This window comes from Ursus americanus, chromosome 12 (assembly GCF_024610735.1).
Source record: "Ursus americanus isolate L20-20 chromosome 12, mUrsAme1.1.p, whole genome shotgun sequence".
NCBI classification, from domain to species: Eukaryota; Metazoa; Chordata; class Mammalia; order Carnivora; family Ursidae; genus Ursus; species Ursus americanus.
Window position 1 is genome coordinate 71,034,056 of NC_142138.1, and position 13,905 is coordinate 71,047,960.

Below are 13,905 nucleotides of genomic sequence, written 5' to 3' on the forward strand. Positions count from 1 at the left end.
CGAGAGCTTCCGGACGAAGGGAGGGTGGGGGAAAGAGGGGCGTTCTCCAGCGCTAACACATCTGTCTTGCTCCCTTCACTCCCTGGCTGCCTGTCCTTGTTGTTCTCCCCACCCCAGGTGACCATATGATTTTTCCTCTCCAGAGGCAGAGGAAGGTGACTTGTGGCTGAATGTTACTAGCCTTTGCTGGGGAACTTGACCCAGAATGGGTGTGTACTGTTTCATCTATTTTCAAGCTATTGTGGGTGAGAGGGAAATGGGAGCCAAGGTGATGGGGAGTTTGTATCCCTGCATTTCCCCTCCCTCCACTCTGTACCTGATTTCGGTCCTGGGTTCCAGTCTCAGCATGTCCCCTGGGGGAACTAACCCAGCTGCACTGGGATTATGGCTCTTCAAAATAACTCAAAGTAACTCGTAGAATAGTTTCTCATTTCAGGTTTAGAGTACAGATGATCACTTAATTCTTTTCACAGTCCCCTCTCCATTTCTGTCCAGTCTATAAGTGTTTCTGCCCACATTACAGCTCTTGCTACTGCCCAACCGGCCACTCCCCCAGCAATGCAATTCTGAAGATAAAGAAATCCATCCTCTCTTATGTCAGCGCTAAGACCTACTGTGTGCTCTTACTCACTGTTTTGGAATGGTTGAGGCAGGGAAAAGGGTGTGAGGAAAATAAAGGAGAAGGGTGTTGGGCTTCTTTTTGTTCGCTGTAAAAAAGATTCGGAAAGGTCTTAAGACCAGTGTATGGGTACTGTTGAGAATGGTTTGACACACTCTTCTGTCCCTTGATATTTTGTTGCTTGCCTCGTGGGGGAGAGTCAGTAGGAAAATAGTGAGCAACGAATTCAGTCAGTCCAGCCATGGATTAGTTTGAAGCTAATCAGAGATCTCTAGAACAAGAGGTGATAGAAATTCCCTTTATTCCTTCTTTGTAGGTTGGACTTTAGAGGTATTTTACTTCAAAGCTGTGAATGAAGTAAGCATTGCTGGAATCTGTTCTTGGAGACATTCCTGAGCTGTTAAGAGGGGGAGGAGATGGTAAACAATCAATCAGGCAGGAGATAGGCTTTGTCTCCGGATTCCTCTCCTCTGAGCCAGCCTGAAGATAGAATTTATGGCTCTGGACAGTCCCCAGGAAGCTGTAGTATCTTCACACCATCTAGTGAGTGCTCAGCACATGCTCAGAGTGAGTGAATGAATATGTAAATGAACAGATGTTTCTCCTTAGTGTCAGCAGTGTGGGCAATTTAACCAGCTGGTGTGTCCTAGTGGGAGTGAGGACCCTGGGACTCTGTTGGTGTTTCCCTACTAACCAGGCCATGTGCGTTGGTGCCTCACACATGGACATGGTAATATGGCTAATACCTCTCTGGATTATTTTTATTGTTGGTGGCAGATGCAGCAGGTGTGGTGAGCCAATATTTTTCATACTGCAGATCATCACTACTAGTGGGTCTGAAGTCAACTTAGTGGGTTAGAACCCTAGCATTAGAAAAGAAACGGATTCCGATTACATGACATTCTAGACTAGGCAGACATGTGGAGACAACAAAGAGATCAGTGGTTGCCAGGAGTTTTGAGGGTAGAGGGGAGAGGAGTCGACCGCAGAGGATTTTTTTCTTTTCGTCCTAACCCACAGAATGTACGTTATTCACTTTACTTGAGTGAGCCCCAAGGGGAACCGTGCGCTTTGGTGATGGTGATGTGTACCTTCATTCTTGGTAACAAACGTGCCATTCTGGTGAGTGAGATGGGTGATGGAGGAAGCCATACCTGTGTGGGGGCAGGGAGTATATGAGAACTCTCTGGGCCTTCCTGTCGATTTTGGTGTAAATCTAAAACTGCTCTAAACAAAAATCTTCAAAATAAAAGAAATAGAATTAGTGCTATCAGAGTGTTAGGGTGGACATTTTTAGCAAAAGTTTTGTTTCAGTTATATGTATTTATACATATTGTGTGTGAGTGTGTGTTTACTAGATCTTGAGGTAAAATTTTTTTTAGGTCAGAGGAGTTTGCAAGCCACTGTAGTAAGTTATAGAAGCACAAACAAACCTCAGACATTTTTATTAAACATTCCCATTAAGTTCCTTTGGTTATAAGCAGCAGAGAGGGACTCTAGCTAACGTAAGCAGAAGAGGAATTTATTAGAAGGAAATGGGCAGTCACAGAGTTTAAGGGAAAGCTTAAAAAATGCGAACCAAGGCTGTTCACATTGGCAGCACATGTACTAAAATTGAACCGATATGGAGAAGATTGGCATGGTCCCTGTGCAAGGGTGACACGCAGTCATGAAATGTTCCCTGGTTTTCAGTGGTATTACAATAGCAGTGTATGGTGACAGATGGTAGCTACACTTGTGCCGAGCACAGCATAGCGATGGAGTTGTCAGATCACTATGTGGTACACCTGAGACTAATGTAACATGGTGTCAGCTGGACTTCAATTAAATAAAGTGTGAACCGGGAGAGTCTTGGATCTGGCTAAGTGGAAGGAAGTAATGGAGGGTTTCTACATCTGGGTGTATTGGTTCCAGGTGTTTTTGCTATTCTGCCCGAGACTCCAAGGAGAGGGTGTCATTGGCCCCTCAACCACCTTGGGCAGGGCAATGTGGGGTTCCTTGATGGACAGGCTCACCAGATTATCCTGTAAAGGAGGGAGATTATGCAAAGCAAAACCCAAGTGCTGTTACCGGTAGAGGAAGATGGAAGCTGTGTGGCAAAAGCAACAGAAGTTCACTCTATTAGACTTTGGTTTGAATGATCTCTTTCTTTTTCTTAAAAAAAAAATTTTTTTTTTTAATTAAGTGGTCTCCACACCCAACGTGGGCTTGAACTCACGACCCTGAGATCAAGAGTTGCATGTTCCACTGACTGAGCCAGCCAGGCACTCCTCTTTCTCCCTTCCTCCCTCCCTCCCTCTCTTTCTTTCTTTCAGATTTTATTTATTTATTTTGAGAGAGAGAGAGAGAGTACAAGTGGAGGCAGAGGGAGAGAGAGAATCCCAAGCAGACTCCATGCTCGGTGCAGAGCCTGACATGGGGCTGGATCCCAGGACCCTGAGATCATGACCTGAGCTGAAGTCAAATGCTTAATTGACTGGGCCACCCAGGTGCCCCTCTTTTTTTCTTTATAAATCATTTTTCAATCAAAGGAACATATGTGCCTGATTTTTTAAAAGATTAATATTATCTAAAGACTTTTTAAAAGAAACTAGCAAGCAGTTTCCTACCACAAGCCCTGCCCCATGGGAGAGACCACATTCAACTCTTAGCACTTTTGTCTGGTATTTACCCCCATGTTTCTAAGTAATATGCTTAGAGCGATACTTCTTAGTTTATCAGTTTTAGACATCTGTTGACTTCCTGCTGTAGGAATTATAGGAAAGTTTATACTCCCACCGCTTACATACTCTCTTTCCCTTCTCCCATCCTCCTAGTATATTTACATCACAATTTTTGACTAAACTATGAGTTCTGTTAATAGCATTGTGGTTAAGAGCCTGGTCCTGGGAATCTGCCCTTACAGTGGGGCTGTAGTCAAGGCTTTGATGTTTGCTTTGCCTAAGATCATTTCATTAAATTACTTAATCTTTTCCATCTTAGTTTCCTCATCTGTAAAACAGGGATAATAATTGCACCCTTCTAATGTTGTTGTGAGAATTAAATAAAATAGTGTATGTGAAACATTAAGCACAGTGCCTGGAATATAGTAGGTGCTCAGTGCTAGCTGTTATTTTCTGTTTGCTGTGCTTACTGGCTTAGATGAGACTGTTTTAGCCTCTCGTGAGACCCCTGCCCAAGGGATGGAGGAAGAGTCTGGGAGCTCTCTGGTCTGGTCAAGGTTTCCTCCTTCTCACTTTGTTCATGTTGATGCTTATCTGTTCCTTTCCCCTTGCCTCTGCCAGTGGAGGGGCCTGTAGTAGGCCCAGAGTAACCTTTGCTAGCACCATCTCAGCCGGGACTGGTCTTAGAGGAGTGATGGTCAGGGTTCATATTTTAGTATCCTGCTCTAGGCGCCTTTCCTCTTCCTCCTTTTTCTGACTCATGGTCTAGGCAGCTGATGTCCCATGATGCTCTGGGCTCTTTGGTAAGATGATTCCCTTTAAGTAATCTATCAGCGTTACCCTTCCTCAGAATATTTACATTTTTTTCATCTCCAATTATTCTGTCTTTGTAAGATTTTATTTATTTGAGAGAGAGAGAACACAAGGAATGGTGGGAGGGGGAGGGTAGAGGGAATGGGAGAAGCAGACTCCTCGCTGAGCAGGGAGCCGGATGCGGGGCTCCATCCCAGGACCCTGAGATCATGACCTGAGCTGAGGGCAGATGCTTAACCAACTGAGCCACCCAGGCATCCCTCTAATTTTTTTTGTCTTGATCAGTCTTGGCCGGAGAGTTTCAACAACGCCTGGGTGGATTTGGAATTTTTTCATCAGTTACAGCTAGAACATTTGTCTTTACCCTGGAACAAGTGTTATTCCTTTAGGATCTCAGAAGCTGAATTAGTTTAATACCAAGTCTTTCTTGAGCTCCATTCCTTTAAAAAATTTTTTTTGGCGGCAGTGGCAAGGGGGTGGCTCACTCAGTTAAGCATCTGCTTTGGCTTAGTTTATGACCCCTGGGTCCTGGGATCGAGTCCCAAGTCGGGCTCCCGGCTCAGTGGGGAGTCTGCTTCTCCCTCTCCCTGCCCCACCCCACTTGCGCGTGCAATCTCACTCTCTCTCTCTCTCAAATAAATAAATAAAATCTTTAAAAAAATAAAAAAAATTTTTTTAAACTAAAGCTATGATTTTTTGAAGGTTTGCTATGGGCCTAATTTTTCTGTAACTACTTTAATGAGCTATACTTCATAGACTGCATGAATAACCCATTTAAAATGTATAATTCAGTGGCTTCTAGTGTAGTCACTGAGTTGTACAGTCATCAACACAATCAGTTTTAGAACATTTTCTCTAGCCATAAAGGAATCCTTATCCATTAGCAGTCACTCCCCATTTTCTCTTAGCGCACTCCCCTGCCCCAGCCCTAGACAACCACGAGTCTATTTTCTTTCTCTGAGATTTTCTATTCCAGGTATTTATGTAAATATGGTCATAGAATGTGTGATCCTTTGTGACTGGCTTCTTTCAATTAGCATGATGTTGTTTTTATGGTTGATCCACGTTGTAACATGAATCAATACTTCATTCCATTTTATTTTATTTTTTTAAGATTTTATTTATTTGAGAGAGAATGAGAGAGCACAAATGGAAGGGGAAGGGCAAGGGTAGAGGGAGAGGTATAATCAGGCTCCCTGCTGAGCAGGGAGGATGGACAGATGGACTGACCTGGACTGAGGGATGACGTGGGTCTTGTTCCCAGTACTCTGGGATCATGACCTGAGCCGAAGGCAGACGCTTAAGTGACTGAGCCACCCAGGCGTCCCCTGTACGTCATTCTTTTTTAAAGCTGAATGATATTCCATTGTATGGATATATCATCACATATGTTCATCATGGATAAGTGTTGGTGGACATTTGGGTAGTTTCTACTTTTTATCTATTATGAATAATGCTGCTATGAACATTTACTTACAAGTTTTTATATGGACATATATTTTAATTTCTTTTGGAGAGACATACCTAGGAATGGAATTGCTGGGTCAGAATATTTGCATTTTGAAAGAGGATTCCTCTAGCGTCATTCTACTTACTCCAAAGGAGTAAATGAATTCTAAAATGGTGAGAGCCCTGGCTCTGTGACACCGGGATGGGGAAGAAACTCCTGGGCAGAGGAACCTTTCAAGTTTGGTGACTGCCCGTTCCTTCCACTCAGAACACCTGTCCCCAGCTCAGCCCGTAAATTCCTCCTCACACCATTCTTCTCCCCCATTCATTGCCAGAGTCTTACTTTCTAAAGAACTACAGCTGATGTCTCCAGTCCTGCCAGGAATTTGGGGAATCCTGAGCTCTGCAAGAGGATCTGTGTGAGGAAGCTTACCCAGTCACCTGGCATTTGGCGCCAGCATTGGCCATATTTTTCGGGGGTGGGGGATGGGGTGTTCACCCAGATGGTTTCGGTTCCAGACACATGTGCTCAGAGCAGGTGAGACGAGCTTCCCCGCCTGCCGGTAATTATGGTACATGCCTCTTTGGGTCACAATGCAGAGTCTTGTGAAATACTTTTGTTTCTTAGGGGTGGGGAGGTCTCATTAGGGGAATAGGTATGTGCCAGGGAGGCTGGTGGCCTAGATTTAAGCCTGGCCAGCAGGGGCAGGAAGAAGAGAAGAAAATACAGGGTATGATGGGATGGGTAGAAGACGGAAGAAAAAGGAAATGATCTTCTAGGATCTGGAGGGCCAAAAGCGAAGAATGACAAAATGACAAGAGAGAGGAGGGGGAACTGCCCCTCCATCCCAGGCTGGCTGGGCACCTGGCAGGTTTCCTGGAGAGCGACTGGCTCAGCTAAAGGTGTCTCCTTCACATGGAGCATTCAGGAGCCCACCGCCCTTCTTGTACACACTCCCTGTTAGGCCTCTTCTGCCCTGTCGGTTCCCTGCAGCAGGTCTCCAGGTGATGAGAAAGGCTGCCCCATTTAGGGTGCCACCTTAAATCCTTTTTCTCATTTCACCTCCCCATCACCCCTGTCAGCCCTCTGCAGAGTGCTTGTCCAGCCCATGCCTCTGGGCAGGTAGCCAGACAAAAAGCAGACACCTGTGTCGTTGGCTAATCTGTGGGGAGGAGCGGAATAATTCTTTGTGTCATACTTAACAAAGGGCCATTTCTGGCCTAGAGAGCCCAGTAGAAGGCAGAGCCAAGGCTGCCCAAGACCTGAGAGTGGAGTGGCAGCCAGGAGAGGGTAAGCCCCAACCACCGCATCTGGCACTCTTTGACTTTATTGGGGTTTACCTTGTGCTGGCCTCTTGGGAGCCAGTGTTTCAAGTGGCTGGCTATTCCCATTTCTCAGAAGGGGCAACTTGAGGCGGTTGCTGCAGCTATCTGGGAGACTGCGTACATTTCGGGTAGGAGAGGGGATAGGACTGAGGGACAAAGTAATGGAGGAATGGGTTACAGAGGAAAGATGAATTAAGGATGCTGGTTTCCAGCTCAGGGGCAATCTCCACTGCCCTTACTTCCTAGAAAGATCCTTGACCCTCACCTGCCACCCGTGTTCATGACCCCCATAGCAGCCTGGGGAGTGGGAGCAAGGGAAACATAACTTCCCATAGATCTTCCCCTATCACATGAGCCTGGGGTGTGGGAACCTCTGGGGCCTCCCTCTTTATCTCCCTATCGGTTCTCCACAGCATCTTGATCTCTAACCCCTCAGCTATGTGTTCACCCCTCCCTGCTCCGAGGAGTGACTCACAGCCGGAGATTTGTTTGAACAGAAGCGCGAGGCTGCCTGTAATTTGGAGGTGGCTGGGCTTCTCCCCAAGAATGTTTATGAGGTTGGAGGCTGCTTACCTTGTGATTAGCTGCTGCTTTTTCCCTAGAGAAGGCTCTACTGCTTATCTTGCCTCTCGGAGAGTCCCCGGTGGGACTTCTGTGCTAGACATTTTGGGGTATTCCTAAAGCTCCCTGGAACCTGCTCATAGCCCTGAGATCACTCCAGCTCCAGAAAACAACTAATGGCACCATGCAGAGATGGGCCTGGGTTTCCCTCCTTAGCTCTGGGCTGGGGTTGTGGGTTGAGTTCATGGCCTTGCAGACTGGATTCTCTGGTTCTGGAGGCTGAGGTGGCAGAGAGAGCCCTAGGTTTGTTCACAGGCTTCATTTAGACAGTTTGGCTCACCCACCCTCCTGCCCGTGTCTTCCCAGAGCTCCTTGGGAAAGTAATGCCGTCTCACCTTTGTGAAGCGGTTTATGATTTGCAAAGCACTTTCACACTATGCTACGTCTCTGCCTGCCCTGCCTTAAATGTAGTCGGGGTACGTATTACCACTACCATTTTGCAGATAGAAAACAGTCCCTGAGAGATAAAGCGATTTGCTCAGGATTAGTAGGTGTCGGTTGGACTCAGACCCCACCTCCAACTCCAAGTTTAGCACTTTTTCTTGCCTTCTCTTAATTTATGTATTTAACTAGACCAGTGCTGCACAAACACATTTTTGTTGCTGAAGTTTAAAAACACTGTAGAAGCATGGCCTGAAAGTCCCTTTACTCCTTTGTCCTTCTCTTGTTTAATGTGTATAAATTCAGTGCTTTCCCACGTGCTTACATTCTGGAAATGCCCTGTGGCCTGGTGTTTGGGAACACTGACTCTAGAGCCACAGGACCTGGGTTTGAATCCTGCCTCTGACCCTTGCTAGTTACATGGCCTTGGGCAAGATACTTAATGTCTGTGTCTTGGTTTTCTCATCTATAAAATAAGGATGTTGATAAATAGCATTTACCACATAGTATTATTCTGAGGATTAGATGAGTTAATATGTATAAAGCACTTAGAACCGAGCCCAGTAGGGTTCAGCACATAGTAATTGCTATGTATAGAAGTTGGCAGTTACTGTGAACGTGTGTGTGTGTGTGTGTGTGTGTGTACTTAAACGTATATGTGTATATATATGTATATGTACTTAAATAAGTCATTTTTTTATGAATTAGTGCCTTGCTTTTTTCCTCCTTTATCTTGGAGATCATTTCCTGTCGGTTCACAGAAGTTTATTTATCAGCAGTGTAGTATTCCATGTGGATGATACCATACTCTATTCACTTACTCACTGACTGGAGGATAGTTATGCTGTTTCCAGCTTGTAACTGTTGTAAACAGTACGGCAGTCAACAGTTTAACACATATATCTTTCGGCAAGTGCGTGTGGATATTCGTAGGGCATCTTCCTAAAAATGGAATTACTGGGTCAAATGATTTACAAAATGTGCAAATATTTTTTATTAATATTGGCAAATTAACTTCCAAAATACTTGTATAACTTTACACTCTCTCTAACAATATATAGCATGCCCTTTCTCCCTGCACCCTCACCAATCCTGGATATTATCAGTATTTTCATTTATTTTTTTATTTTTTTATTTTTAATTTATTTTATTTTATCTTATTTATTTTTTAAAAGATTTTATTCATTTATTTGACAGAGAGAGAGGCAGCGAGAGCGGGAACACAAGCAGGGGGAGTGGGAGAGGGAGCAGCAGGCTTCCCGCTGAGCAGGGAGCCCGATGCGGGGCTCGATCCCAGAATGCTAGGATCATGACCTGAGCTAAAGGCAGATGCTTAATGACTGAGCCACCCAGGTGCCCCTCTTTGTTTTTTTAAAAATATTTTGTTTATTTATTTTGTGTGAGAGAGAGAGCATGAGAGAAGGGGAGGGGCAGAGAGAGGGGGAGAAACAGACTCCCCGCTGAGCAAGGATTCCCAGCTCGGGCTCGATCCCAGGACCCTGAGATCATGACCTGAGCCGAAGGCAGACACTTAACTGACTGAGTCACCCAGGCGCCCCAGTATCTTTAATATTTGCCAATTTGTTGGTCTAGAAATGCTATTTCTGCAGGATTTACATGAGGAAAAGTCCATTGCTTTACTGAGAGCAAGAAAGAAGGCTTGTGTATGGGGGAAGTTTTAAAGCATAGCAATAAAATGGACAGCTGTGCACTGAACTCTCAGCTTAAGAAATAGAACATTACCAATCTTTTCGAAGCCCCTGGGGTCCTTCCTGGTTCATAACCCTCTGCTTCCTCCACAAAGTGATCACTGTCTCGAATTTTGTGTTTATTTCCTTGCTCTTTATTACACTTTTCCTACATGGACAAGTGATATAGTGCTTGGTTTGGCATGTTTTGAACTTTATATTCATGGCATTATCTATATTCTCTAGCTTGTTTTTTTTTTAAGTTTATTTATTTATTTATTTATCTATTTATTTATTTATTTAAGTAATCTCTACACCCAGTGTGTGGGGCTTAAACTCACGACCCTGAGATCAAGACTCACATGGTCTTCTGACTGAGCCAGCCAGGTTCCCCTTCTATAGCTTGCTGTTAAACTTGCCATTAATTTGGAGATCCATTCATGTCGATACATGAAGCTGTAATTCAGTTATTTTCACAGATGAATACTAGTTCATTTTACTATATGCCAGAGTTTATTCATCCATTTTCTCGTCAGCGGATCCTCTAGGCTATTGCCAGTGTGTAGCCATCACAAACAATGCTGCTGTGAACATACGTCTGCATGTTTCCTCTTTACACTTTTTTTCTTAATTTAAAGATTTATTTATTTATTTGAGAGAGAGAGGGAGAGAGCGCGTGAGTGGGAGGGGCAGAGGGAGAGGGAGAGGGAATCTCAAGCAGACTCTGTGCTGAGTGCAGATCCTGATGCAGGGCTTGATCTCACGATCCTGAGATTATGACTTTAGCAGAAACCAAGAGTCAGACACTTAACCAACTGCAACACCCAGGCGCCCCTCCTCTTTACACTTCTTCTATTTTTTTTTAAGATTTATTTATTTGAGAGAGAGAGAGAGAGCATGAGTGGGAGGGGCAGAGGGAGAGGGAGAGAAAATCTCAAGCAGACTCCAAGGGCTGAGTGAGGAGCCTGACTCGGGACTTCATCTCACGACCCTGAGATCACCTGAGCTGAAATCCAAAGTTAGAGCTTAACCCACTGCACCACCCAGGCGCCACTACACTTCTTAAATCTATCAATTTAATGAAATTCTCCCCAAGATGATAACTCATTATTGTTTTAACTAGCATTTCCCTAATTACTGGTAAGGTTGAACATCTTTCATGTATTTTTAAATTTTACATTAAAAATTTTTCCAATAATAGATTTTATTTAACCCAATATATGCAAAGGTTATCATTCCAAGTGATCAGGATAAAAAGAAATTATTCAATTTTTTGTACTATGACTTTGTACAGAACATCTCTATTTGGACTGGCCACATTCCAAGTGGTCTATAGCCACATGTGGCTAATGGCTACCATATTGGACAATATAGTTCTTTTTTTTTTTTTTTTTTAATATTTTATTTTTTTATTTATTTGACAGAGACAGCCAGCGAGAGAGGGAACACAAGCAGGGGGAGTGGGAGAGGAAGAAGCAGGCTCCCAGCGGAGGAGCCTGATGTGGGGCTCGATCCCAGAACACTGGGATCACGCCCTGAGCCGAAGGCAGACGCTTAACGACTGCACCACCCAGGCGCCCCTGGACAATATAGTTCTTGATAGTGAATGACTTGACTTACCTGACCCAACTCCCTATATTCAGACCAAACCTCTGCTTTATCAATCCATATGTCCCATCTTTCTACCAACTGATTTATTTATTTATATATTAAAATTTCTTTAAAAAAGATTTTATTTATTTCTTTGTTAGAGAGAGAGAGAGTACAAGCAGGGAGAGCAGCAGCATCTAGAGCAAGAAACGAATCATTAGCCCCACAGAAGCCCCCACTTCTAGTCATTATCCCCTTCGAGTCAATACCTACCCCCATCCTTCAGGGGTAACCACTATCGTGACTTCTAAAGTATATATTAGTTTTGCTTGTTTTTATACTTTTTATGTAAGTGGAATCATATAGTATACTTTAGTGTCAGAATTCTTTTGCTTAACATTTCTGTGAAGTTTATCCGTGTTGTGTGTACAGTAGCTCGTTTTTTTTTCATGGCTGTACACTGTTCCATTGTATGGCTATATCCCAATTTTAATTATATCCATTCTACTCTTCTTAAAAAAAAAAATGTGGTTTTAGGGTGTGCCTGGGTGGCGCAGTTGGTTAAGCATCTGACTCTTGGTTTTGGCTTAGGTCATGAGATCGAGCCCTGTGCCCGGCTCTGTGCTCAGCACAGAACCTGCTTAAGATCCTCTCTCCCTCTACCCATCCTCCCAAAGCATGCTTCCTTGCTCACTCTCTCTCTAAAATAAACAAATACATCTTTTAAAAAAATGTGGTTTGGAACGCCTGCGTGGCTCTGTCGGTTAAGCATCTGCCTTCGGCTCAAGTCATGATCCCAGGGTCCTGGGATCGAGCCCCGCATTGGGCTCCCTGCTCGGCGGGAAGCCTGCTTCTCCCTCTCCCACTCCCCCTGCTGGTATTCCCTCTCTTGCTGTGTCTCTCTCTGTCCAATAAATAAAATCTAAAAAAAAAAAAAAATGGGGCTTTAGGGACACCTGGCTTAGTTGGAAGAGCATATGACTCTTGATCTTGGGGGTTTGGGTGTAGAGATTACTTAAAAATAAAATCTTTAGGGGCCCCTGGGTGGCAGAGTCAGTTCAGTGTCTGACTCTTGGTTTTAGCTCAGGTCATGATCTCAGGGTCCTGGGATTGAGACCCGTGTTGGGCTCCATGCTGAGCATGGAGTCTGCTTGAGATTCTCTCTCTCCCCCTTTCCTCCTCCCGCTCATGCTATCTCTCTCTCTCTCTAAAATGAATAAATAAAATCTTTAAAAAATAAAATAAAATCTTTAGGGGCACCTGGGTGGTGCAGTTGGTTAAGCATCTGCTTTCAGCTCAGGTTGTGATCTCTGGGTCCTGGGATCAAGCCCTGCATTGGGCTTCCTGCTTCTTTCTCTCTCTCTCTCTCTTTCTCCCTCCCCTTCTGCTCTTCCCTACCACTTGTTTTCTCTCTCTCTCTCTCTCTTTCTAATAAATAAAATCTTAAAAAAAATGTGGTTTTATGTATGTATGTATGTATGTATGTATGTATTTAAGAAATCTCCACACCCATCGTGGGGTCGAACTTTTGACCCTGAGATTAAGAGTCGCATGCTCTACCAATTTAGTCCGCCAGGTGCCCCTATCCATTTTATTATTGAACATTTGGATAAATTCTAATTTTTGGCTATTATGAGAAATGCTACTGTGAACATTCTAGTATCTTTTTTTATGGGTAGAATTTTTTGTTTGTAGGGGAAACATAGGTATACATTTCTGTTGGGTGGATAACTGGGAGTAGAATTGCTATGTTACAGGGTTTGCAGATGTTCATCTTTGGTAGATGTTTCCAAGGAGATTATGGTAACGAGCAATCCCACCATCAGTGTAGGAGAGTTCTGATTGTTCCGTAGCCCCCAACACTTGTTTTTTGTTTTCATTTGTAGTCATTCTGATGGGTATTTTGTAGTATTGCCTTGTAGTTAACTCTTTGATGACGATGACTAATGAGACTGAACCTTTTTCAGATGTTTATTGGCCATTTGGATATCCTCTTATATGATGGGTCTTTTGAAGTCTCTTGCCCATTTTTCTGTTGGGCACCTGCTTTCTCTCCCTTTCTTTCCCTCTTTGCCCTTTCTCTCTCTCTTTCTTTAACTATAGTTTTTATTTTGGAATACTATTAAGTTTATAGGAACGTTGCAGAGATATTAGAGAATTCTCATATACTCCTCGCTCAGTTTCCCCCAATGTTAACTGTAACATCTTATATAACCATGGTACCGTTGTCATAACTAAGAAAATTAATGTTGATACAAGACTATTAACTAAAGTATAGGCTTTATATGAATTTTGCCAGTTTTTCCACTAATGTACTTTTTCTGATCCAGGATCCACTCCAGGATACCATGTTGTACTTAGTCTTTTTGTTTTATAGGAATTCTTAATATATTCTGAATAGTCTTTGCCAGATATATTCTGAGTGAATACCTTCTGCTCCGTGGATTGTCATGCAGTATCTTTTGATGAATAAAAGTTCAAAGTTTTAATGTAGTCCAATTTATCAAATTTTTTATGGGGAAGATATTTTTTGCTTTTTACATTTAAATCTGCAATCCAGGGATGCCTGGGTGGCTCAGGCGGTGAAGCGTCTGCCTTCGGCTCAGGGCATGATCTTGGGGTCCTGGGATTGAGACCCTCATCAGGCTCCTTGCTCAGTGGGGAGCCTGCTTCTCCTTCTCCCTCTCCCCCTCCCCCCTGCTCATGCTCTCTCTCTCTGACAAATAAATAAATAAATAAAATCTTTTAAATAAAT

The 13,905-nt window shown here is 43.6% G+C and overlaps 1 protein-coding gene and 1 non-coding gene across 4 annotated transcripts in view; both read left to right on the forward strand.

The window, feature by feature from the left end:
• Positions 1 to 13,905, forward strand: part of TUFT1 (tuftelin 1) — a 44,488-nt gene that overhangs the window by 897 nt on the left and 29,686 nt on the right. The window lies entirely within an intron of this gene.
• Positions 2,206 to 2,308, forward strand: LOC123787779 (U6 spliceosomal RNA). The gene has a single exon (XR_006778316.1). It is a non-coding gene; the product is annotated as a U6 spliceosomal RNA (small nuclear RNA).